Genomic DNA, 26,396 nt, shown 5'->3' with positions numbered 1-26,396 from the left:
CTTTCGAAAAAGTAGATCACTTTTTTGATGCGCTTTGGCAGTCTGGATGCTCTTTTTCAGAAGAAGTTTTTCCAAAAGATCTCTTCTGGAAAAGCTTCTTCCGAAAGAAGGCTGCAGTCTAGACATAGCCTAAGGGAAGGCGGGTAGGGGTGCTGGAGAAAGAAATAAAAGAAACACAAGTATGTGTAAAGTTCTATAGGGATTATTCCATATGTATACAAAAACAGGCACTCAGATACTATGGGGATGAATGTTGTATGAGAGCTGATGAATAGAATAGAATAGAATAGAATAGAATAGAATAGAATGCTGTTGCTGGCTGTATTTTCTTAATGTTTCTAGGTAGACTTGCCTTGTTAACTCAGCAGTTACAGTTAGACAGAAACCTACTGGTGTGTTTAATAAGAAGGATGAAGAGCTGTCAATCTTTGCAACAGTGATCTTCAAAAGCGCCAAGTTGGAAAGAAGATGCCAGTTCCCAGAAGAAATAACATTCTTTGTAAATAAAAAAAAAAGTACAGTGATATATGCCCACATACTGTAATGTCTGCCACAATTAATTCAGTCTTCACATACACCTTGAAAACATATACAGTCATATATCTATATACCTGTACCTCTTTCAATTATTATGCTATATTTACACATTTAAAAATGAAGACTCAGAGGCGAAGGCTACATTACTGTACCTTGGTAGTAGATGTCTTTGCAGAGCAGGATTTGCAGTAGACACCAGACTGCCTTCAGTTTTGCTCTGACTGAGGGCCCCAAAGCTTTTCTTTTTTCTTTTACAACTGAACCTACACTGGGAGCTGTCTGGCCTAAATAGAGGAAAGCGATGACATCAAAAGGGGCTGGGACTGCTGAAGGCACAGAGATGATGGAAACATTCAACTCGTTTTCCAAGGAATAGGGAGTGAATGAACTGGAAGAACAAGTAGCACCCAGGGGCTATGCTGAGCTTAAATAAAACTGCATGTGTGTCTGATGGTTACATGCATTTTTAAAACATGTTTTTTTATAAATATTCATTGATGCATTTGTAATAGGGGCAGTGGAGCCTAGAAAATCCTATTCCCTCAAAGCTGAACAAAGTTCTAAACTATCAATAATGTGCCACCTAAGGAACGTCCTTTTTTTCTCTCCATTATTTTCTGTGGCGTGCATTAGCATTGATTATTAAATCTGTTATGGCCTGTGTGGGCCCTGCCCATGGCTGTGCTTGAGGGAACTCACACATGATAGCCATTTGGAAGTTTGAAATTGCGCTCTGCATATTTTTCTTCCAGGACACTGGGTCGATTTTTTAGGGTAGCTCCTTAGGCTGTTGAGTGTGTGTGTGTGTGTGTGGGGGGGGGGGAGTTAATTGTTTAAAGGCTAGTGAATCATTCCTCACCTGTGTGAGGAAAACCCCTCACTTGGCAAGAATTCTGCTAACTTTAGGACCAGGGAAGAGGGGAGACAGAAGCTGAACTTGTGAGCTTGTTAACTTTGCCTCCTTCAACCAATGAGAGCCCTGGATTTTGTGACCACCCCTCCTCATCTGTGACCTCCCTTCTCAAGATCAAGAGCCTTTCATAGGATGAATAATGCAGAAACAGACTGGACAATCCTGAATGCATTTGCGTCTTGGCCTGCTCACAAAGGTATTTCAGACCTTGAGGCTAGATGCAGCCTGGCACTGCAAAGCATTCCCAAGAAAGCTCATTAAAGCCCACAGTGCTGCATGTGTAAAGGCCCAGTTCTCTGGATGTGAGGAATATTCTGGGCCAGTCAAAGAGCCACAGATTTGGCTAGCAGAGGGTCATCCCCTCTAGTTGCGCGCAGCAGTGGCAGAAATGCAGCCATTCGGCCGTGGGCCAAAAGGAGACCGACACTTACGTTCTCATGAAATAAAATTGAATTCCATCCCATTCACGCCTGGGGATTTATAAGGTTGTTCCTGAGGGATATGGCCCCAGGACCAGTGTTTTTTCCAAATATATCATTGTTTTGGAAAGAAGATCTAGATCAGTCCCAGAATGCTGCGGCTCTCACGTCAGTGATGTGTCAAGAATGTTTAGCACCACTACAATGTACAGGCCTTTCTAAGCCAGATCTGCCGGCATCCATCAGCACAATTCCACTGAAGTCTGTGATGTTAAGGCAGTTTACACTATCTGAAGACCTGCCCCTCTCTCTCTACTCCATAACACTCATTGTGCAATAGAAAAGGACAACAATAAATCTTGGACGATGCAAAAATTGCACAACAAATACCCATGAAACACACTCTCCGTTGCTTCACATTGTCTGCAGGCCTTGCTTTCGTTAGGCTCCGGCTCTGGCAAGCCATCCGAACAAACATTTCTAGCTCGGAACATTTCCTGTAGGAAGCAAGTGAGTGGAACAGGATATGCAAGCCATGCTGTCCCTTGTGCAAGGAGCAATCATGCAAGAGGGTGAAGTTTCTCTCTGCGCACAGCTCACATGGCTCACTTGGACAGTTCAAACAAGTTACCACCTGTTGGAACGTTGGAGACAAATTGTGGATGCAGCTCAGAGGGACGTGCCATCAAGGAGGGCTCATTAGAGCTGCTAGAAGTGCTTCAAACTTCAGAATTCAGTGCCTAGTTTGGCTGGGAGCAAACTGTTCCCACCTTTACCGGAACAGGACAAAGCGCCATTGCAAAACAAAGGGAACCTCTGACATTTGACCTTTGAAATAGTCAAGGCTTTTCATCACCACACCCCACCTTTGCCCCCTGCAGATCACCAGTCGTGAGCATTGCCTGGCCTCAACCCTGGCTTGCTTATTCGCATCATTAGACGTGCGAGCTGAAGCGTATTGATTTGGTACAATGCTCCCTGAGAAGAAACCGGAGCTGATTATGCATCAGCGTGAATATTGGTGCAGTCTCAGATCTAGCTCTGACCCCACAGACCAGCACAAAGAGGTCACTGTCTGGCTACAGAGACTAAAACTGCTAGAGGAGGGTCCCGAAACTCATTGCAGGTGACAACAAAGATTAAAATGAATCAATGCGCAGGCTCAATCAAGGGTAGCAGGGCCGTAAGCCTCGCTGGGTCCCTGGGTGAGGTGGGGAGGGGGAGATTCTGCTTCGTGTCCCCGAAAGGGGTGGTGCCTCAGGCCAAAGAGGGGAGTAGGCCACCTGGAGAGCACCACATCACCCCCTAGCATCTCTCCTCATACTGCCCAGAGTGCATTGTGATGTGCTCCAGCAGCAATTTAAATGGCCTGGAGCTGGGAGCTCCAGATTCTTTTGTATCGCTTGGCCCCAGGACATTTGCACCCATCAGGGGTGGCCCGTCCATATAAGTGAACTAGGCGGTCGCCTAAGTGCCAAGTTAAATGGGGCGCCAAATGGTGGCACAATATCATTGAGGGGTTTGGAGGTGGGGGCGCCGATTGCAGGGTTCGCCTAGGGCGCCAGTTGCTGGCAGCTAGTCTAGGGCCACCCCTGGCACTCATTGGCTCCCCCCCCCCCCCCACAAACACACCTGTCAGGCTCAGGAACTTAGGGAAAGCAGCCCTCAAATGATTGTTTTTCAACCCCTAACTTTCTTTTCTAGAGGGTGCATGTAAGAAGGAAATTGGCTACGTCCTTGTGACGGGTTGTGCACACCCACAAAGGATTGGGAAGGGTGAAAGCGGCCAGGTCGGCCTATTAACTCCACACGCAGGGGATCCCCACACACTCCCCTGGCCTGCAGGCACTGCCCCCACAGTTCCCATTGGCCATGAACGGGGAACCACCGCCAGTGGGAGGTGTGGGGGCGGTGCCTTCAAACAGGGAAGCAGCCTGTGGAGTCACCTGCTTCTCATTCCAGACACCCCTGTGGGACATGCCGGCCTCTTTCAGGGGTGGTGCAGGGCCAGGGCAGGAGAGGAGCCTGCCTTAGCTCCACTGCACCACCACCTGGGAGCTGCCTGACGTAAGCGGTGCCCAGCCAGAGCCTGAGGTAAGCAGTGCCAAGCCTGAACCCCTTCCCCAGTTCTGGGCCCCTCCCTGCACCCAAACGCCTTTCTACATCCCTTCCCCCTTCCCCAGAAGTCCAGAGCCCTTCCCACTCTCCAAACTCCTTGTCTCAGGACCAGAACTTGCACACACACCGCACCCCGCATCCCAACCTCTTGCCTGGTGAAAGTGAGTGGGGATTAGGGTTGCCAGATAGTTTCACAAGAAATACCAACCATGGTGGGAAAAAAATTGGTTCAGCAAAAAAATCCAAACAAACAACCGCTCAAAAAAAAAAAAAAAAAAAGAGTCACGGCCTCTTTAATTCCCTGTGCTCCCCCCTGCCACCAGACGCAGCAGGGGAAGAATATCCCAAGCAGCCTTCCGCCAGAGAAAAACAGAAAAAAATGGACATTTTACATGTCTGGTATTTTCTGTTTTTCTTTACCAGACAGAAGCCGGGCCAATACCGGACACCTGGCAACCCTAGGGAATGGGGAAGGGAAGGTCAAGGAGTGAGCAGGGCAGGGCCTCGGCGAAGGGATGGGGAAAGAGATAGGACCAAGGTATTTGAGTTTCAGGTAAATCCAGGATCGCACTTAAATTCAAAAAGTCACCCTGTGCTCAAAAAGTTTGGAGACTTGCTTTACACTACAGGAAGGGCTGGCTACTTGGTCCTTGGCTGTGTGGGTGTGTTCCTCCTCCTCCTCCTCCTCAGCAGAAGACCTTCCCAGGGCACCTACAACAAAAGCTTCCATGGATATTTCCTCTCTGCCAGTTGGCTGTGCCATGCCTGGATTCAGTCTTTCATCTGCTGAGTTTCACTTGCTTTGTTTTCTCCTGGTAAGTACTACCGTCGTCAGAACCCCTCCACCTCCATTTCCAGAGAGGACACGGACGTGCACTTCCTACGCATACTCCTCCATCAGCGAGAGGAGCCTTATTCACACGGATGTATTTCTGAAATGCTCACAGCAGGCTCAGGGCTGGGCGTGAGACACAATGAAGACAGTCCCCCAGCCATCCCCTAGCCAAGCTGGGGTGTTCCACGCTGGAATCTCTCAGCCCATCTGCTTCCAGAATATCCTCTGGGAACTCCGGCACTTGGTGCTCCTTTGCTGGTTAGGTGCTCTGAGAATTAGTCTAGTCACGAGATGTTTAAACCAGTTTTGGCTCCACCCCCTTATGATCAACAACAGGTCACAGACCCTGCTCTTCCACTCAGCCCCGACACAGAGGTTTCCAGTGAAGAAACAGCCATAGATAAACAAAACCTTAATAAATCCCAGCCTCTCATCTGCACACACTCACCTGTCTGAATGAGATCTCGGCAGTGGGTCCTCTCATTCCTCCAGGGCAACAGCTGTTATTTCCTCTGTGCCTGTTCTCTGTGCCCTGTGTTCCTTTCTCACAAGCCTTTATACCTGCCTCACCTCCACCCAGTCATTACAGGTATTGGGTCACCACCCCAACCAGCTATCTTCCGTCTCCAGCCATGCTCAAGTACAGTATCTGCCAGGGTTACTGTAATCTTTTGGGAATGCTGATGTTAGCAGGTCTGGCATAGCTAGGAGAATGCTGATCAGTGCTCCCGGCTTGCAGGACCCAGCCAGCAGCCTTTCAGTCACAGCCTCTGTCTCCCTCCTACTGAGAAAAAATTATCCCAGCGCCTCCCTTTTCCCAGCCTCCAGGGGAAGGCAGGCAAGGTGTCTCATGACACCTCTTTGCTTGGGTCAGGATGGAAGGCCTCTCCTAGTGGCTGTTCCATCTCCCCATTGTCCGTGCTGGGGGAGCCATCATCAGACACATGTAGAGGAGGAACCAGAGTACCACTAGCTATAGAGAGTCACTGGAATTCTTCAAGCATGTGATACTGGTAACCTCCGGCTCATTCCTTAGAAACTACAACAGATGCCAACAAGAGGAAGCGCTGGTATGGCACAGCTTACCATGGAGGAGGGGAATGAGGAACTAAGGGTGTAAGGGAAAAACACAGTAATTAACAGAGCACCAAAGGAGCTATTACATAAAGGGCTCTGTTGCATGCCCAGACACCACAGGCTTTGATCCACAGAGTGACCTGTTTTAAGTTCAATGGGAACATAGAACTTTCATCAACAACCTTCACAAGCTTCCAGCAGCAGCATGTTGGAACTTGCCCTACCACAAGATGTCCAATGTGCATCTGAGCCTGTAATTGTAAAGTCCTGGAGTCGGGAACAGCACTGTCCTGTATGTTTGGCCCCCGTTAGGCACACTGTTGGCACTCAATAAACCTTTCTACACATACTAACAATAATCCTCTTAATTAGGACATGCCCCAAAGGGAGCCTCCTGACTCTGTAAATGTCTTGAATAGGAAAAGAGGTCATTCTGTAACCAGGATCTCTTTGCTTAAAAAACAATTTATTCGATGAAAAACCTTACATGGAAAAGTATCGTAGGGCTTGACCCAAAAGTTGAACTGTGTGAATACTGCACAGAGTACTCACCAATGTTCATTCAAAGCCCAAAGAGGTGTTTTCGTATAGCCATAAATGTGCCCTTTATTACTTGCTCTTCATGCGCATCTGTGCACATGAGGTTGCTCTTGGGGATGTGTGGGGAATGCTAGTTCACATGTAAGGTAGGGTGTTCATGAGTAAACAAGAGGATTTGTTCTTAGTCATTTGCTGGTTATTATTCTCATGCTTGAAAAGCGTCAACCAATCAAGAAATAAAAACAACACCATATGACTTCATTGACTAATTCCATAACACGCGTAAGAAGCACTGAATATTCCATGTGAACAGTTCGTGAGCAGCTTTTAATTTTTGTTAATATCGTAGTCAATGAGTGCTAACAAACAAACCAAAAAATCGGGAGTGGTTTGCAAGCCAACGGGGCTCTGGTCTGGTGATGTTTTCACATGAATTCAATCAACCAGCTTATTACATAACCAAACAACAGCAGGACATGTAAAGCTCTCTCAAGCTGTGAATTTAAGAGCTAAGCATCTGTGGTACAAAACGTATCCTGGTGCTCTGCAAAAATGACCTAGCTTCAGAAAACATTTTATCTAAGTTGGAATAGGAAGGTTTGGCACATAAGATTCTGGCATTGGGCTTGGAAGATTTGGGTTCACTCCATAACGCCTTACTTTGCCACAGACTTCCTGGCAAACTACTTAGCTTCTCTGAGGCTCTGTTTGCCCCCTGCAAATGGGCATAGCAGTACTGCGGTACCTTACAGGATGTTCTGAGGGTAAATATATTAGATTCTACAGCGCACAGATGCTTGAGAGAGAGTCATTTACAATAATGAGCAAAGTATGGCACAACACCAATAGATTTTCTTTGTCTGCCAGAGTTGCATGAGACGAAGCAATGAGGGGGGACGAAAAACACTGGAAAATACACACACACAGAGACGCGGATAGAGTCTGCGGCTTGAACAGCAGCATGGTGAAGTAAATTAAGCCAAGGCCTGAGAACTAATCAGTTCTAATCATAGAATCATAGAACCATAGAGCTGGAAGAGACCTCAGAAGGTCATCAAGTCCAGCCCCCTGCTCTTGGCAGGACCAATCCCAACTAAATCAACCCGGCCAGAGCTTTGTCAAGCCGAGACTTAAACACCTCTAGGGATGGAGACTCCACTACTTCTCTAGGTAACCCATTCCAGTGCTTCACTACCCTCCTAGTGAAATAGTTTTTCCCAATATCCAACCTGGACTTCTCCCACCACAACTTGAGACCATTGCTCCTTGTTCTGCCATCTGTCACTACTGAGAACAGCCTCTCTCCATCCTCTTTGGAGCCTCCCTTCAGGAAATTGAAGGCTGCTATCAAATTCCCCCTCACTCTTTGCTTCTGCAGACTAAACAGACCCAACTCCCTCAGCCTCTCCTCATAAGTCATATGCTCCAGCCCCCTAATCATTTTGGTTGCCCTCCGCTGGACCCTCTCCAATGCGTCCACATCTAATCTTCACTTACTATACAGTCTTGGGCATTTCACTTCTTTTTGCCTCTTTCTCCATCACTAAAATTGGATAATGACACCTGCTTTGCAGGATTATAGTGAAGATTAATTAGTAAACATTTGTACAATGCTTTGCAGGTGTAAGGTGCTATGTAACTATGGTTATTATTACCGTTTCAGTGCTGCTGGTTAATTGCCTCAAAGGGCATACTTGCCACTGAAAATAAAACACTAAAATAAATAAAAGGCTGGGTTTGTTTTAAAAAAAATTTACCCAGCAATGCATCTCCTGTGCTAACAGCCCAGATCCTGGAATCCTGGATACTTTTTTTCCTTCCTTGTGCCTCCGAATTTCTCCCTCTCCATTGGCAGAATGCTGAAAGTCTCTCCTTACACTCTGGCACTACACTGCGGTGTGCTGCCACTGATGCCATGTTTTGTATTCTTTCATTTTGAAAAGTGCCTTGGGATAAGCCATATGTGGGTGATGGCCACACACGATACAGCCGCATGGATCTTGACTCACTTTGGCTTTCCCCCTAGAATTCCTTATCAGAGCCTTCCAGTTCATTTTGGCAGCAATTAGGTATAAGCAATTACCAGGTGCATGTGGTCTCTGACTTAAAGTGTGAGAACAATCTCATTATGTTGATTGTCTTTGACAAAAAGCCATGATGCTAACTGCACAAGGACCTCAGTCCATGAGCAGGCCCACTGACAGGAGAGGCAACGGGGGCACTTGCCCCGGGGGCCCAACGATTCAAAGGGCTCCAGGGCTTCTGGCTGCTGCTATTGTGGCAGTGGCTGGAGCCCCAGGCTCCTTAAAATTGCAACTGGAGCACCATGCCGTAGCCAGGTGTCCATGCCCCGGCCCTTCTGCCTGAGGCCCCGCCCCTTCTGGGAGCACAGAGCCAGGACCCTGCCCCCTTGCCCAGTGGCCCGTAAAGGCTGTCGGCTCCCTTACCCAAGAGGCTCCATAACACTCTGTGACCTGGACTGGCTACACACCGTGTATGAGTAGTGTTTAACTCCCTATGGGAGACCCCACAGTATGTGACAGGCATGACACTTCCTTGCATCTTGCTGTGTCTATTTAATGGAAGTTGGAGAATAGGACATGGTTTTCCTTATGAGCTTTTGGAAGGTTTTAGGGCATAGGGGTCATTTGTGTTGCATACATTTATTTTTAAGAGGCTCAGAAGCCTTGTTAACTTTAACACGTTCCAAGTATTATTCCTAGGCTAGCAAACAAGCTTCCTCTTTTCCACCATGACCTCTGCAAGGTTTTAGCATCTCTTAGAGCCTGAGCCATCATCTGGGTGTTATTTGCCTCAGCTCTGTTATGCCTGTGTCTAAACTGGATCATCAACTTGGGAGCAAGGACTGTCTGAACGTCTATATCCCTATAAAATCAAGCCCCTGTTAGCACTCAGTCCATATTAAATAGTCATATATTTGTAGGTCTTAGCAGTGGCAAAGACAATGGTGGCTGAAAGAGTGAAATGGAACAAGACAGTGCCACAGTTCAGGGCCTCTGTGCCTGTATTTACCTCTCTGTGCTCCAGTCATTACCTCTCTCTTGGGCGGAGACCCACATCTCTTTCCCTCCTGACCGCACTGTGAGTACCCCAGCAAGTCAGACTGCCTGTGTCTTTCTTTTGCTTTCTCCTCTGAGGCTGTGAACAGTTGTAATTGCCCAACAGTTATGAGTTACCACACCGCTCTTTCTAAGCAGGCACATTTCTTCTTAAGGCAAAAGCAGTGCAGAGAAAACAAATTTAAAACAATAAAATAACGTATTCTTAGGATAGGAGTATTAGGCTGCTACTGGAGTACCATGTCCAGTTCTGGGCGCCATATTTCGGGAAAGATGTGGACAAATTGGAGAAGGACCAGAAAAGAGCAACAAAAATGATGAAACGTCTAGAAAACATGACCTATGAGGGACGATTGAAAAAACTGGGTTTGTTTAGTCTGAAAAAGAGAAGACTGAGAGGGGAGAGGATAACAGCTTTCAAGTACCTAAGAGGTTGTTATAAGGAAGAGGGAAAGAAATTATTCTCAGTTTCTGAGGATATGACAAGATGCAATGGGCTTAAACTGCAGCAAGGGAGGTTTAGGTTGGACTTTAGGAAAAAATTCCTAACTGTCAGGGTGGTCAAACACTGGAATAAATTGCCTGGTGGACTCATGTCAGTGTCAAGCCTTCCAAAGTTTATCCGCTGGTCATCAACAGATGATTCTGTCCAATTACCCAATCACAAAGATGGCCCTGAGTTTGTTTAAATGACATCTCTTCATCGAAGAATCCCCTTTCTTCGTTGGTCTCTGAAGAGTGCAGTGAGAATCAGTGTGTGCACTTCTCCCAGAACTAATACCTCTCCAGAAGAGTTACAACCTGGGGGATGTGTGGGCATGCATGAGGGGGTCACATGCATGCTCAAGGTGGGAATGGCCAACCAGCAGCTGGCAGGGGGGCTAGTGGAGCCAGCGGAGGTTCCACACCCTCCCATTGCACTCACTGGCAGCGCCATGGTGGGGAAAGCACAGCAAGGCAGCTCTACCCCACACTGCTCTCGGGCTGTGCTTCTCCGGGGAAGGAGCAGGGCCACCCCGACACTCACTGGAAGCGACGTGGCACAGCTGGAGGAAGAGGTGGGACAGGAGCACAGAAGGGCGAGACAGGGGCAGGGCTTGGGGCAAAGGGGGCTGTTCCAGCCCTTTCCCAAGCAGGGGGGAGCATAGGATCGGTGCTTCTCCTGGAGCCCATCTCACCAGTTACCTCTGGTTACAATTTGAATGGATTTACCTGATCACCCCGCATTGTTCTTAGCTTCTGAAGGGCTGAATCTTCCCCCATAGAATCACAGCCAAATTCCAACCCTTTGATGCATAAATGTAATACAAAGATAATATTGCAGGAAATTGCCACAACTGTCAGAGAAGGATTCACACCTCAAGCTAGAGCTCAGCACTGCTCCATGTCAGTTCAGTAAAGCAAGACGTCATTCCCCATTGAAAGATTATGCTTTTGCCTGAACTTTTGTTTGACTACTTCTGTTGAGCTTGTTAGCAAGTGAAATCTGAGCAGCAGTTTTGCTTCACGTGCTCATGATCTGAAGCATGAAGGCAATTCATCATGGATTCAGAGCCGCTACTGGTGAGCAAATTGTTTTGGAATGGATCTTGATTTCTGTAAACATGTTCATGGTTGGTAAGGGCCCAACAGTTTGGAATCAACCATTGCCAGCATACAAATAATTCAGAAACGGATTGCTTTGACTAACTGCTAGTCGTACAGTGTCGCTGGCCGCTTGTGCCACATGGCATGGGTTCTTCTTCCTTAGCAGGGCTACTTCACCTTTAAAAACAGGAGAACAACAAACAATGGACATTGTCGATTTGTTCTAGGCTTGTACAGCACCCTAGCACAATAGAGTCCTGCTCTGTTACTAGGGACCATCACTACTACAGTAATATAAATTAATAATAATAATGTATAAATCTTTGGATAAACCCTTATGTCAAAACTGATAATTTTCAAGATTCAGGGTCATTTCCGTGACCACCTGCCATTGACTGAATCCTTACAAATCATCTTTATAAATATGTAATTAATATTAATTTTAATTAAACAAATGAATTGGTCCTGCTCTGAGGGCAGGGGACTGGACTTGATGACCTCTCGAGGTCCCTTCCAGTCCTATGAGTCATACATTACATCGTGTTTCTGAAAGATTGTGTTTGGTTGTTTGACTGTATCTATCTGTCTGCTTGTCTTTTAGATCGCAAGCCCTGCAGAATCGGGTCTGTCTCCTGTTCTGTGTGTGTACAGTGCTCCAGTACTATTGTGATGGGTGATAATATACAACATTACAAGAGAGGGATAGATAGAGTGTTAGCACAATGTGGATAAACTCTGGATTGGGCTTTCAGATGTTACCATAATATAAATAAAAATAATTATATGACTCCGTAAATTAGAGCAAATCAAACATAATGCTTTTATTTCTAAAAATATGTATTAATGGGGGGTGAGGGTGCCATTCATTCATTCATTCATTCATTCATTCATTCATTTTAATTATGTGAATGGCTTTACGAATGTTGTTAGCAGAGTAAATGCCCTAGGACAAAACAAAGCTACGACCACCCAATACAGTGTAAACCCCTACAATATATAAGAAGTAGGAAAAAGGAGAAATTGAGCGTAAGATTCACCAAATAGCTTAGGGCAGTGGTTCCCAGCCTGTGGTCCATGGATCCCCAGGGGTCCATGAGGGCACTGCAGGGGTCTGCGGAAAGTTTTTAAAAGTAAGGATCAGGCCCACCGATCCTACCCTCCCAAAGTTCCGCCTGTGAGTAGCTGACAGCTCCAGAGCTCCCTTTGGCCACGAGAGTCTCCTCGCTCCACGGATGGACAGGGGATGGAGGGGACAGGAGCTGAGGAAGCAGCGCAGGCAAACAGCAGCCAATGGGGTTTGAGAAGCTCCATGCCCTGCAGTTTGTACATCCCTCAGCCCATGCTGAGGTTGACAAACTGCGACTGTCCTCTGGAATCGGCTTATAAATGGGTCAGACACTTTTTTTACCAGTTTTTTCTCTTTTTAAATACGTCACCCTACTCTAACCATTCAAAAGTTATTAGAATGGCGGGAAGGCTTTAGTCGGGCTAGCAAAAATGGATCGTTTAGGGGGCTCAGTGAAATTTTAATAGATTGAAAAGGGGTCCGTACGCTCGAAAAGGTTGGGATCCACTGGCTATGGGCATTGGCAAAAGAATAAAACAGCCTTCTTATTTCGCCAGTCCAACTCTATTTGAGGCATGTCATAATTGTAAGATGGTTGCCCAGCGGTGCAAGTGAAGTGAATTTAGTGGTCTTAATAAAGTTCTTAGTGGGCATGTGTCTCATAAAAACCAAACACCACTTCAATTAGCCATGTTGCAATCTTAGCAGAGACTGTAACATCCACGAGGACTGAAGACAGTGCTCCTGGTTAGGGCTGAGACAAATTTGTGCAGAAAGCTTGTCGTGTAGCTCTGCATTGTGTTTATTTTGTGCCTAAATGAAGGATTGCAAGCCTCCAGAACTGTCAAGCCAACACCTTCCACCAGTACTAAATTAATGCTAAAAGGAGCAGCTAGAGAAAAAATATAAATACAAAAGGTCATTACAAAATTGCAAATTATTTTCTTGCAATGGATAGATCCCTACAGAAAGAACCTAATTTTGCAGGTGCTACATTATATTGAAACCAGAGACATGATAATGCTTCACATGGCATATGCCAGGGGTTGGCAAATACCAGCCTGCCATTGTTAGAGCCCCTGGCAGGTCCCCACACCACCATATTTACCTGCATCTCCACAGGAACAGGGCAACACAGCTCCTGTTGGCTGCTGATTGCCCTTCCCAGCCAATGGGAGCTGTGATCTCCCATAGCTGGGGAAGCACAGGTAAATATAATGGCAGTGGCCCACCAGAGGCTAACCCTTGTTAACCGCTGCTATTTTATTGCTCACTCCAGCATATGACTACTGTATCTGGTAAGCCAGTGGAGCTTAATAACATCCCCTTTATTGGGCACAGATGAGGTCACATCTGGAGTACTGCATTCAATTCTGGGCCCCCCATTACAGAAAGGATGTGGACACATTGGAGAGGGTCCAGCAGAGGGCAACAAAAATTAGGAGGGGGCCGGAGCACATGACTTACAAGGAGAGGCTGAGGGATTTGGGCTTGTTTAGTCTGCAGTAGAGAAGAGTGAGGGGGGAATTTTATAGCCGCTTTCAACTACCTGAAGTGGGGTTCCAAAGAGGATGGAGAGAGGCTGTTCTCAGTGGTGACAGATGGCAAAACGAGGAGCAATGGTCTCAAGTTGCCGTGGGGGAGGTCTAGATTGGATATTTGGAAAAACTGTTTCACTAGAAGGGTGGTGAAGCACTGGAATGGGTTATCTAGGGAGGTGGTGGAATCTCCATCCCTGGAGGTTTTTAAGTCCTGGCTTGACAAAGACGTGGCTGGGAAGATTTAGTTAGGATTGGTCCTGCTTTGGGCAGGGGGCTGGACTCGATGACCTCCTAAGGTTTCTTCTAGCCCTGGGATTCTATGATTCTACTACAGTACACTCTATATTATGGGTATCAACGGAAATTGAATCATGGAAAATATTAAACAACAAAGAGGAGTAATTTGAGACAGTGATGGAAATATTAAACAGCAGACAGGAAGGTGTCTTGGTAAATTATTCCTATAATTAATTATTCTAAGACTAATAGTACATGTGATCTGGTGTGATCAACATTCTTATGTTTTGTACAGTGCTATCCTACTTATGAGGAGCTCTGTAATTGGCAATTTACCAAGCGTTGTGGTGGATTCACCACCACTGGCAATTTTTTAATTAAGACTGGATGTTTTTCTAAAGAATATGGTCTAGTTCAAACAAGAATTATTTCAGGGAAGTTCTCTGACTTTTGTTAGACAAGAAGTCAGATTTGGTGTTCACTGTTATCCCATCAGGCCTTCAAATCTATTTTACCTTCTCTTCTGTCTGCAGTGAAGGGCAGGCATTTCAGAGAAAAATGAGAAAAGAAAACTCATAGTAAAACAAAGCAATTGTGCTCCATGCTTCCTTCTTGATCCGAGCAGGTGTCATCTAACACCAAGAAGCAGAAAACAGAATTAACCTTATGTCACCATGTTTAAACTACAGATGTTACTCACTCATTAAATTCTCTAGTTGCGGTATTTCACTCTGTGACCTCTTGCTGTGAGGAGTTCCACAAGCTGATGACATCTGTTACCAATGTACACTTCTGGTTGGACCAGCTCTCTAATCTGTGGATTTCCAGTGCCTCTCATACAGATTCACTTACCAGCTAATAAGAGCTGGCTGGAAAATGAAGGGGGAGGGGAATTCCTCCACAGAAAACTTTGACTTTTGGCAAAAAATAAATAAATTAAAACTGAATTATTTTGATTCAGAAATGCCACCATGCTACCTCATGGGATTTGTAGTTCAGGTATCTCATTCTCCATTCCAGGCTGGGCTTCCTGGTCAGACTACATCTCCCAAGATGCATGACAGTCTTTCCTGCTGATGATCCTCTTGCCTTAATATATAGGGAGATACCAATGTGTCTATATCAAATTTCAAACTCCACTTTGTCATGTGAGCACCATTTGACCCTCAGACAGTGGCTGGGCCTTCTTGGTCATCTGTTTGCCTCCATCTTAGACTGAAATTCCACAGGGAGTTGAGACAATACAAAGCAGTTAAGGGTCATTGACAATGAATGACTTTACGGTAACAATCTAATGGATATGCTAAAGAATCTGGCCAAAACATCAATTTTTTTCTGTCTGGACTTCAGCTGGAAAGTAACCAAACAACAGATCACCTGACGGGGACTTCGAGGGTGACTGAAAGGATCACATGACAGAAGGAATCGGTAGTTCTAAAAAGGCATGGTCCACATTTAGTAGCTTGCTCTTTAAGCAGATCAGAATTGGAAAACTGAGCAGAAGGAACACTCACATTCCCCTGCAGATATATTGGTATCACCCTGTACTTTAAGTGCATCATGGGAGATGCAGTCTGATCAGGGAGCCGAGTCTATGAAGGAAAATGAGATACCTGGACTACAACTCCGAGGAAGTAGCAAAGTGGCATTTCTGAATCAAAATATTTCTGTTTTAAATTTTTTGCCCAAAGTCAAATTTTTATGTGCAGCCCGCCCTGCCCGTTTTTCAAGGAAGGAAAGAAAAGTGAGGTCCAGGACGAGGGGAGCCCCAGCTCCTGAATGCACTGATGTTGACTGACTATGGCTATTGCAGTCTCAGGCCAGTTACCTTAGCTCAGACCCCCGGCGCCGCGTGGGATCCAGCCCAAGCAGCAATGTCATTACTGCTATTATTAGCACAAGTCTGCCTACTTGGGCTTGGAGGCTTGCTGCTAGCTATAGCATAGATATACCCAGAGAGTCTTAGATAGACACAGGTTCTTAAATACCAAGGGCCCAAATCACATATGCATTAGGCATGAGTCAACACCATTAATTACACCTGCAAGTAATTAAAGGCCTTTGAAGGGTATTAGTGCTAATGCATGAAGAGATGTGTTTCATTGTGAATGCACAAATATGCAATAACTGCATAACCTAAACTAAATATTGCTCTCCCAAGAATGGTTGCCCTTGTATTATTCCTGTTGTTTTCTCCTGTTTCTCTGAGGTGTTGTCTTCCTAAACTCATTACAACTCATGCCCTATTAGTTACACCTTGTCTAATTTAGACTGGATTCTCCTTTGGGTAGGGACCTTATCTGCTTGCATGACAGTAAAACAGCAAAAAGAAACAGTAATAATAATAGTAACCATATCTGGCGCATTATGCATGAATGTTTGGGGTATCAGACTGTGCAGCTGTGAATCAGAATAAATGGGTGGGTATATCTGAAGAATCAGAATCTGGATAGCGAAATGTGTGTAGATAGGAACGTCCACATCACATCAGGCAATTGATTGATCCATTCTAGCTCAATATCTTGCCTCTACCAGTGGCTGATGCGTGATGATTAGGCATGAGGTAGTAAGAAATATGAGAGACCTAGACAATTGAGCAATGCTAGATACAGGATAAATTCCTTTCTGGTTTTGCAAATGCTCTGCTTATACCGTAAAACATTAAATATTAGTATCTTTATCATAGTCTTGGCTTGCAAACCTACTGTATATACAGATGACCCCCGACTTATGACCGCCCGACTTACGACCCCCCACATTTATGACCATTTTTTTCATGTGAGATAGCTCCTAACCCCCCCCCCCCCATTTACATTTGCAGCTCGCATTTACGATGGTGTACGACGCAGACTTCACGTGTCATCCCATAACAGGAAACATACAAGGTCAGATGCTGCTTGAACTGTGAGCGTCTCTGCCACATCGGTCAGCACATTTTAGTTATTTTTGTTCAATATTTGAACTATTTAATTTAATTTTCTTACCTCCTGGTATGCAAAATTTATTCCCAATTATGCTTCTGTCATTGAACCATTACGAGAATTACTATGGAGAAGTTCAACCTTGGTGTGGACAACAGATGCACAAGCTAGTTTGGAAACTGTGAAAGACTTGATTGTACATAGTCCAGTACTTACACTATTCAGTCCTGCATTGCCCACAATTGTGACTACTGATGCTTCTGATTATGGACTTGGGGATGTCCTCACACAACTTCATGAAGACAACACGGAAAGGATTGTTGCATTTGCTTTAAGGACACTGAGTGATGCCGAGAGAAAATATTCTACAGTTGAAAAAGAAGCACTTGCTTGTGTCTGAGCTACTGAAAAATGGAGAACTTATCTGTGGGGCTGCACATTCAAGTTGCACACAGACCACAGCCCTTCGACAACATTTCTAACCATGAAAGGACTAGGAAGAGCAGGAAATTGTATTGCTAGATGGTCTGCAAGACTACTCTCTTTCAATTATGAACTGAAATATAAGCCTGGAAACTAAAATGTGATAGCTGATTGCCTTTCTCGCCTGCCTTTGTCGTCACCAGATGGTTCGCTGGAGGATGAGGATGAAGTAGTTGTGCTTATTACAAGCACTCTTACTGCAGTAACAAGAGAGCAATGCCAAGCTGCTTGTTTGGCATGTCCAATTCAACAAAAGCTATGGAATTTCTGACAAAGAGATGGCCCAATAACCCTAAAAACATTGATCCAGTTTTGCTGCCTTATTTTAGAATTTGGGATGAACTTTCTTTGATTGATGGCTGTGTGCTATGATGTACACACCAGCTACTTGTGTCAGAAGAATTACAGTCAAAACTCATACACCTGGTACACGATACACATCAAGGAACTGTCAGAACTAAACAATGACTATGGGATCTGTATTGGTGGACAGGGATGGACTCCCAAACTGAAGCAATCATAAAATCTGTGTTACTTGCCAAATGCATAAGACAGCAGTGACAAGTATCCCACCATTACAGCCTGTTCCTCTTCCTGATTCTGCATGGGGGGAAAGTTGTGATTGACATCGTAGGACCCTTTGATACTTCACCAATTGACTGTCGTTATGCCATCACTTTAATAGACTATTTCAGTAAATGGCCTGAAGTAGCGTTTACATCACAAGTCTCTTCTGCTACAGTAATTAAGTTCCTCTCTACAGTTTTTAGCAGGGAAGGTAATCCCAAAGAACTGGTTTCAGATAATGGTAGTCAATTTACTTCCCTGGAATTTGAAACTTTTCTAGCAGAGAGGAACATCTAGCAGAGAAGATCATCCCTGTATTACCCTCAAGCCAATGGGGAAATCGAAAGGTTTAACAGAAGCTTGAAAGAGAGTTTGCAAATGGCTAAATTGGAAGGGCGATTGTAGATAACCTTCACTACTGATTTCTTGCCACAATGCAAAGATCACCTGCAGAGTTACTGCATGGAAAACAGATGAATACTAAACTGAACATTGCTGGCTTGTTAAAGGCAAGACCTGATGCACCAAAAGAGGATGATGTGAGAAAAACAGTTGAACAGAAGCAAGTAAAGTATAAGGCTTTCACAGACAAACGGTGGGGTGCTAAGGAACCGAAGTTTGAGTGTGGTTCCTTCGTTAGAGTAAGAAAACCTGGAATTCTGTGCAAAGGGGACCATAAATTCACATCTCCTCTTAAAATCATTGAGAAGAGGGGACCTTGTACCTATCGACTTTCCAATGGGTGGGTACGGAATGCTTCTTATCTTGCACCTGCCAATGCACCAAGAGAAGATGAGGCCAACACCCAGCCCATGTTGGATAACTTCACTATAGTACCAACACAACAAGACATTGCATTAGAAACGGTGTTTGAGAGACGGTCTGTCAGACACAGACGACCACCTGTCTGGACTAGAGACTATGTTATGTAGAATTTACAGTGTAATATTTCTATCAACAGTATAGTGGCTTGTTCCATATGTGTTCCTGTGGTTAGAACAACAATGTTTATTTTATAATTGAGAGCGCTTCTTAAGAGAGGAGGGAATGTGGTGTTTTAGATGCTGCTTGTAATTATTAGAACTGGGAGCACTGGCTGTTGGGAGTCTGGAAGCACAGGAAACAGGAAGGAGAATGGGGGAGAAGATTGGCAGGGGCTGAGTGAGAGCTACTAAGGGATGCAGCAGCTTTGTAAAGACTTTATTTTGGTAAATAAAGTCCTATTGAAGTTTGTTAGTACAATGCTTGCATGATACAACAGAATTGAAAGGGTTGCCTAGATTTATCTTGCACAGAAAACATCAGATACAAGTTCACTGCCTTTTATTTGTCTTTACTGTATCACTTTACCTGTGTCTCCATCACATGATAAGGAATACTCATGTACTAGTTGTATCTATTCTGCATGTCGATGCTTGTATCCACTTTGTGGTGTGGGAGATGTGACAGTTTATATTCCTTTCATGTTGTACCATTCTTTTGTTCAAAGGAAGGAAATGGAATGACGAGTGGAGCAGGATGGTCATCTGTGGTCATGGAGATGACAGGGTTTTTAGGAGCAAGGGAAGCAAAGCTTAAAAGAAATATGGGGCATTTTTCCTATATGACAGGTCTGAGGTCGCTCTGATGTTTGCAGGGAAATCAATATAACTTATTTGCTAAACATCATGGCTACTTTAGACTGGCATGATTTTCCGCAAATGCTTTTAACGGAAAAGTTTTTCAGTTAAAAGCATTTGTGGAAAAGAGCGTCTAGATTGGCACGGACACTTTTGTGCAAAAGCACTTTTTGCGGAAAAGCATCTGTGCCAATCTAGACGCGGTTTTGTGCAAGAAAGTCCCGATCGCCATTTTCATGATCGGGGCTTTTTTGCGCAAAACACTTTTTAGCTGTCTACACTGGCCCTCTTGCGCAAATACATTTGCGCAAGAGGGCTTTTTCCCGAACGGGAGCAGCATAGTATTTGTGCAAGAACACTGACAATCTTACATTAGATCGTCAGTGTTCTTGCGCGAATTCAAGCGGCCAGTGTAGACAGCTGGCTTTGCGGAAAAACTTGCCAGTCTAGACACAGCCCATTGGTTGCCAGTTATGGCTTTGCTAAGGAATAGCAGACTCTAAAGAGAGCACACACCTTTGGGGTCATCTGATCTCTCCCCCAGCCATTGCTGGACGGTTAACTAGCAATGTTCTCTATAATCTTTTCTATCCGTGAGCAGAATACATTTTTCTATGTGCACTGAGGCATGTGTAAATGCGCACCGCCAATAGAAACAAAGCCTAGCTGTGGACGCCCTGCTCATCAGATTGGCAGCATTTGAATCTCTCCTGAGTGGCCACATAAGCTCACAGCTTACAGAGAACACTGTTAACTAGTGTCTTCTCCTGTTTAATTTGAAAAATGCTTAGCAATGGCTTTGTATGTCCTTTGGGGCAGAAACAAGAGTACAAGCAAGTCCTGCAAAATAAACAAACAGGTCTTGGTCCTAAGGAGGGTGAAGGAGGCATGCTGCTTCTAGAAAGCTTGAAATATGCTGGAGGCTAGGAGGAGCTTGGTCTCAAGCTTTGTGACAGACTTGAGGAAAAAGCTGAAGAGTGTTTACACTCATGGCTCAGGAAACACCATGGCTACGTCTACACTGGCCCCTTCTTCCTTCAAAGTAGGAATAAGAGATCCTCCGGAAAAGGGCTTTATTCCGGAGGATCACGCCAGTCTAGACGCTTTTTTCCGGCTTTTCCCCAAGCCGGAAAAAAAGCGGCGGCCATGTTTATTTAAATCCCGCGGGGGATATTTAAATCCCCCGCGGATTTCCCTATTCCCAAGTTCAAAATTAGCATGCCCCTTCTGAAGAAGGGGCCAGTGTAGATGTAGCCCATAAGAATTCAATTCTGTTGCACGCCTCTGGCTTCATTGGGTTTCAATGTCTTGGGTCATACCAGGTCTTGAAGTGTGACCCTATTGCCTCCAGTGTCTGAGAGGTAGATTTCTTCCCAGAGAGAAGCAGATTGTAACTGAGGCAGGTGAGTGGCTAAATTCGGGCTTCCTGATGCAACATGGTCTGACTGACAAGACCTGCTTTTTGCCTGTTTCCGGAGGTACAACACTGCAAGGCAGGAGGAAAACATGCCTTTCTGAGGCAGGACTCCATGGCACCACCAAGTAATTAGGGACTTGTGAAGACCAGTAACTCCCTACTACCATTGCTCCCTGTACCAGTGTAACTACTGCGCTACTGAGTATAGAACCACCGGATGCTGCTAGAGGAGTCTGGACTGGGCCTGAGCTGCCCCAAAACCCAGTTAGCTGCAGTATTTCTTGCAGTCATTGGGAGGACTCTGGAGAATTTACATTCTCCTGTCCTGTGGGCTGACTGAAATGGCTGCATGACTCAGCTTCTCTATGAAGGGCCTGTCTCTGAGGAGCCATCTTTGAAAAATGGCTTCTTACCTTGGCATACTTGGTATGTTTGGACTCAGTGCAAGAGAGTGGATGGGAGTTGCCCTGGGAGGTGAGCCTATTTTTTACATGCTGAGCAGCCCCAAAGCTGCAGAAGTAACTTCTATACCTTCCTCGTGCGCTGACTTGCCCATAGGAAGCCATTTCTGTGCAAAACCATCGCACCTAGCAGCAGAGGTGAAAGTAAGTAGGTGTGCCCTGATGCGCAGCTCCGGCAAGAGCTAGCTTAGCTGCAGTAGAATCTGCAGGGAGCCATTTAAGGAGCTGGCAGGGACCCAGGTTGCAATAGGACAATATCTGTAAGAAATGTCAAGTTACTTTCACTGCTGCCTAGCAGTAACCGGAGAAGGTTGGTTCCTCATAAAACTGAATTCAGGGAGCTTCACCAATCTTCCCTTTGTCAACCTGCCAATCCAGTCAGTTTAGCTGGACTCTTTCTTGGCTGAGCAAATGACTGAGATAGCAGTAGGCCTTTAAGGTCAAGAGAGGTAGGGAGGCCTCTTTCATGCATGTTGATGATGGACCCGGGTCAGAGGTGACAGGTGAAGGGTGAGCCTTCGGCCACATGACGCCGCATCCCCCAGCCCAGGGATGGGTGGGACAATCTCCCTCCACTCCAGACCCTGCCTCTACCCTCCCTTGCTTGCCATTCAAAGCAGAAATCACAGCCCTGACTGCTCCCTTTAAAAACATCACTCCCCTAATTCCCCTATCGCCAACTGCAAACAACCCAGCTCCATGTGGCAACCCACCACCCAGCCCCATAAGAGTCATGGAAATGAGAGACCAGCACATCCATGACACGTTTACCAGAACTGACCTGCAGGAATAAAAGCATCTCAGTAAAACCTAACAGCATCAAACCCTGCTCCCACCTCCTGGAGGTATAAACAGGCCCCTCCCTTGCCTTCCCACGGAATGTTTATATGCAAGAAAAGGGCTTGAAGAAATTATTGATATGATTGGAATAAGATTCCTCAGTCTAACATACCAGCTGAACTATCGGGGGGGAGGGCAGGTAAGACAACCTAATCACCAGCAGAGCCTCATAGTCATTATTGGCTCAGAAATCACATGTGAACATTGTAAGCAATGTCCTTTTAACCATATGGGTTCCAATGGAAAGAATTTTGAAGCCTCATGTTCATATATTCATAATTGCCCTAAGTTCATTGCTTGGAGGATAAAGAAAGAAAAGGCCGCCCGTGTGATATCTGTTGTGGCTATAAATTGGCAACCAATGAGCACATCACCTTTATGTTCTGACCAATCAGGAGTAAAAAGTTTGATACAGGTTTGCAAGGCCATATAATCACAATCCATAGTATCAGCATAATTCCCATTTACTCCTTTGGATGCTATGACCAAAAGCAGCCTCCTGCTCTGTGCTGGGGAAAAGTAAAATGCAAGTAGAAAAACTTGGCAAAGAGTTCTTTAGAAGAGTCCCGCTCCAGTTTCTCTCCCTTTGGGATCGGATCTGGCATATCAAATGGAACACACACACACAAAGTTTTAGAAAGATTATGTATGTGGCTTAAGGGAATTCATTCTCAAAAGTGACAGGCTGTGAGAACTTCCTATCTACCAGTCCCTTTCAACATGTGAAAAAACAGCTCCCCAAAGAAAGCTGTTCCATTCTTAATCACTAATGCACTCTATAGTGAATTCTTCAATAAGAAACAATTCAGCTAACACTCCTGGGAACAAATTCATCCTAAGCTCTTAAAAAGCTACAGAAGCTCTCCAGTGGCCTCTGCTGGCTCTGTCACCCTGATGTATCTCAATGAGCCGTTGCACTAGCTGTGTCCATAGAGCTGCTTTCCATGCTGGCCTCCAGTAATTAAAAATGTTCAGCCCCCCCCCCCCCCCCATCATCTTATGAATGGCCCACATCCTGCTGATTCACTCTTTGACTGGCTGCAGTGGGTGTGTTTCAAAAAGGTGCCATTTTTTTCCACAGGGAGCACAATTAAACCCAGGAACCACTTTACAGGGTCAACCAAAGCCCTGTAAACCCCATCATGGGCAATTTTTAACATCAAAATTAGATGGTTTCCTCAAAGAGATGTTCTAGCTAAGAACATCAGAACGGCCACACTGGCTCAGACCAAAGGTCCATCTAGCCCAGTAGCCTGTCTGCCAACAGTGGCCAATGCCAGGTGCCCCAGAGGGAGTGAACAGACCAGGGAATCAACACATGATCCTTCCCGTCACTCATCCCCAGCCTCTGACAAATAAAGGCTAAGGACACCATCCCTACCCATACTGGCTAGTTATTGATGCACCTAACCACCATAAATTAATTTAGCTCTTTTTTGGACCCTGTTAAAGTCCTGGTCTTCACAACATCCTCTGGCAAGGAGTTCCACAAGTTGACTGTGCATTGCGTGAAGAAATGGTTCCTTTTATTTGCTCAAACAAAAGTTCAGTTCGGGGAGTCCTATGGCCCGTGTACACAGGAGGTCAGACCAGATGATCAGAATGGCCTTATAATCAACTAACTGAAGTTATAAATCAATGAATAACAATAATCGTGAATCTGTATGTGGTGGCTTTCCATTTTGGGATCTCAGAGTGGCTTGCTTAGAGGGACTATATCAATATTTCCGTTCTACAAAAGGGGAAAGAATGATGACATGAAAGACACATGATGGGACTTACCAACGACGCGGCGTAGAGTCATTGAGATCGGGGAACACAACCAGTGTTCCCTGTAAGTTGTGTGCTTGGGTGGTCACTCGAGAGAGATTCTAATGCTGCCCAGTTGATTAGCAGAGCACCCTTAGCTAGGTGCTTTGTTTCTACTGGTGGTGCACATTCACAGATGCCTCGGTGCACATAGAAATTTATTCTGCACATGGATAGAAAAGATTAGAGGGAACTCTGGACACAACCCAAGTGTCCAGTTGCCTGACTGAGAACCCTCTGGAAACACACAGGCTTCTCTTTTTGCAGGCTTTGGTGGACACAAAACAAACTCTTTGAATCAGATGGTCCCCATGCCAACCATCACCAAGGAGTCCCTACTGATTGTAGGCGGGTAGGTAGGAGGAGATCTAAAGAGAGCATATTTTCAGTAAGAACGGCTCTCTGAAAATGATGAAAATCTTAACACCTGGAGTCCTGGTCTTTAGAAAATCCCCCTTGACCTTAAAGGATTTCCTAGCCCACAGGATGGGTTCTAATGAACAACACCACGTTCCTGCGGAAAAGGCAACCCTTCCTGAAGGACGGGGCTTTGCTTTCAGCAGGTTCCAGTGGGTTCTGCTGCTAGTCCTCAATCTAAATCTCCTTGGCTTTACTGAGCAGCAGGAAGGTCACTGAAGCCCTTCTGATGTCAGACATCATGGGAAATGAAGAACGGCTGCCTGATCTCTCTCAGCAAACGTACAGTCAAGCAAAGAAAGAAAAAAAATCCCAACTCACCTTGATGCCTGGAAAGGCTAATGAGTCTGACCTAAATATAGGTGCTGTTGACCATGAGTTTAATAATAGCAATAATTGTGAATAATTAACAATATAATTCATACTTAGCATTTAATGTGGCACCTGTCAACGAGAACACTCAAAACATATGACAATGATTAGTTAAGCCTCACCAGCCTCAGATGGAGGTAGGCAAATCTCATTAGCCCTATTTTACAGATGGGGAAAAGAGAGGCCCAGAGAGGTTAAATGATCAGCCCCAAGTCAGAGTGAGCTGGAGGCGGAGCCAGGAAGAGCGTGTGGTGTGCGACTAGAAAGGCTAGATCTGGGGTTCTCAACCTTTTGAGGATCAGGACCCATTTGTAAATGTTTATGACCTGTCACGACCCAGTATATAGTGTGGTGGGTGAAGGTCCTGGGGTGGTTTCGGTTGGATCATGCCCCCAGAGAGAGTCAGTCCCACTGGCACTCACCCCACAGAGGCAGCTCCTCTGCTGTGAGACTGGCTGAGCTTGGCTCTCTGCTCTGGTGCTCACAACCTCCAGAATGGAAGCACCTCTCGCACCTGGCCCCACATCTCTGACTGGACCAAATTTGTGGGAGTGGAGTTGTGACCTGGCTCATGAGGTGGCATTGGCATTCCCTCAAATTTGGCCTACTCAGATGCTTGTCGTCATGACAACTGGGCCAAAACTGAGTGGCGCTGGGACACCAGAGGTATAGTGCCTGCAGCAAGGAGGTGAGCACAGCCCCAGGAGCTGCTGGGCTTCTTCAAAAGACTCTGGTGACCCCATTTTGGATCCGGACTCCCGGGTGGAGAAACCCTGCTTTAGATCATAGTCAATGTTGAGGCTGTTCACCAACACCCAAGAAGTCTCAGCATCAATTCTCACTGGGAGGAAAACAAGGGGACCTGAGGAACAAAGGGGTTCTGAGAACTCTATAAAGATTGACCGCAATCCGCCTAAAAATGGGTCACTAGCAGGGCACGATGCTCATCACCCATCCCCACTCCAGGAAGCCCAAGAAATTGTCAGGGAAAAGCATCAGATGCATCTGTTACAGAAACGTTCTCCTGCGCGACAATACAGTAGTGGCCTCAAACACTTAGAATCCTTAGTTCAAATGTCTCCCAGTGATCTCCTACCTTCCTTACTCTGCCAGTTTCTACACTGAGAATAATGGGGGAGTGAGGACTTGACATACAGAAAGTCTGTAAGGGTATGTCTACACTGAACACTTATTTAAACAAAAAAGCTGGTCTGGAAGAAATATTCAGAAATAGCTTATTTTGAAATAGCATGTCTACACTATAGGGAAACCTCAAAATTAGTTCGAGGCAGGCTTTCCTAATGTGGACGTGCTACCTCAATTTAGACTCCCATGAGGCACTGTGGAGTAATTACAGGAAACTTCCGACTTCCGACTGCCTGAGTTATGACCCCCGGACGTACAACCATTTTTGTAAGTGCAGAAGGGGCCAAAAATCCCCGACTTACGTGCTTGGCGCCTATCGTAAATGAAGGTTCAAGTTACGATGCCCCCAACTTGCGACGCTTCCCCGGGAATCAATCATGTCACAAGTCGAGGG

General features: G+C 45.5%; 1 protein-coding gene across 5 annotated transcripts in view; it reads right to left on the bottom strand.

The window, feature by feature from the left end:
• Window positions 1–5,504, bottom strand: part of SCNN1D (sodium channel epithelial 1 subunit delta) — a 43,499-nt gene extending 37,995 nt beyond the window's left edge. For 2 of the 5 annotated variants that reach the window (XM_075906269.1, XM_014575523.3), the window contains exon 1: window positions 690–3,979. The gene's annotated coding sequence lies outside the window, so the exon portion shown is untranslated. Of the gene's footprint in view, window positions 1–689; window positions 3,980–5,270 lie in introns of those variants that run through there. The other 3 variants (XM_075906270.1, XM_075906272.1, XM_075906271.1) reach the window with 3 other exon arrangements.
• Between the last annotated feature and the right edge of the window lie 20,892 nt (window positions 5,505–26,396).

Source organism: Pelodiscus sinensis, chromosome 23 (assembly GCF_049634645.1).
Source record: "Pelodiscus sinensis isolate JC-2024 chromosome 23, ASM4963464v1, whole genome shotgun sequence".
NCBI classification, from domain to species: Eukaryota; Metazoa; Chordata; order Testudines; family Trionychidae; genus Pelodiscus; species Pelodiscus sinensis.
This window is presented reverse-complemented; position numbering and strand designations above follow the sequence as displayed.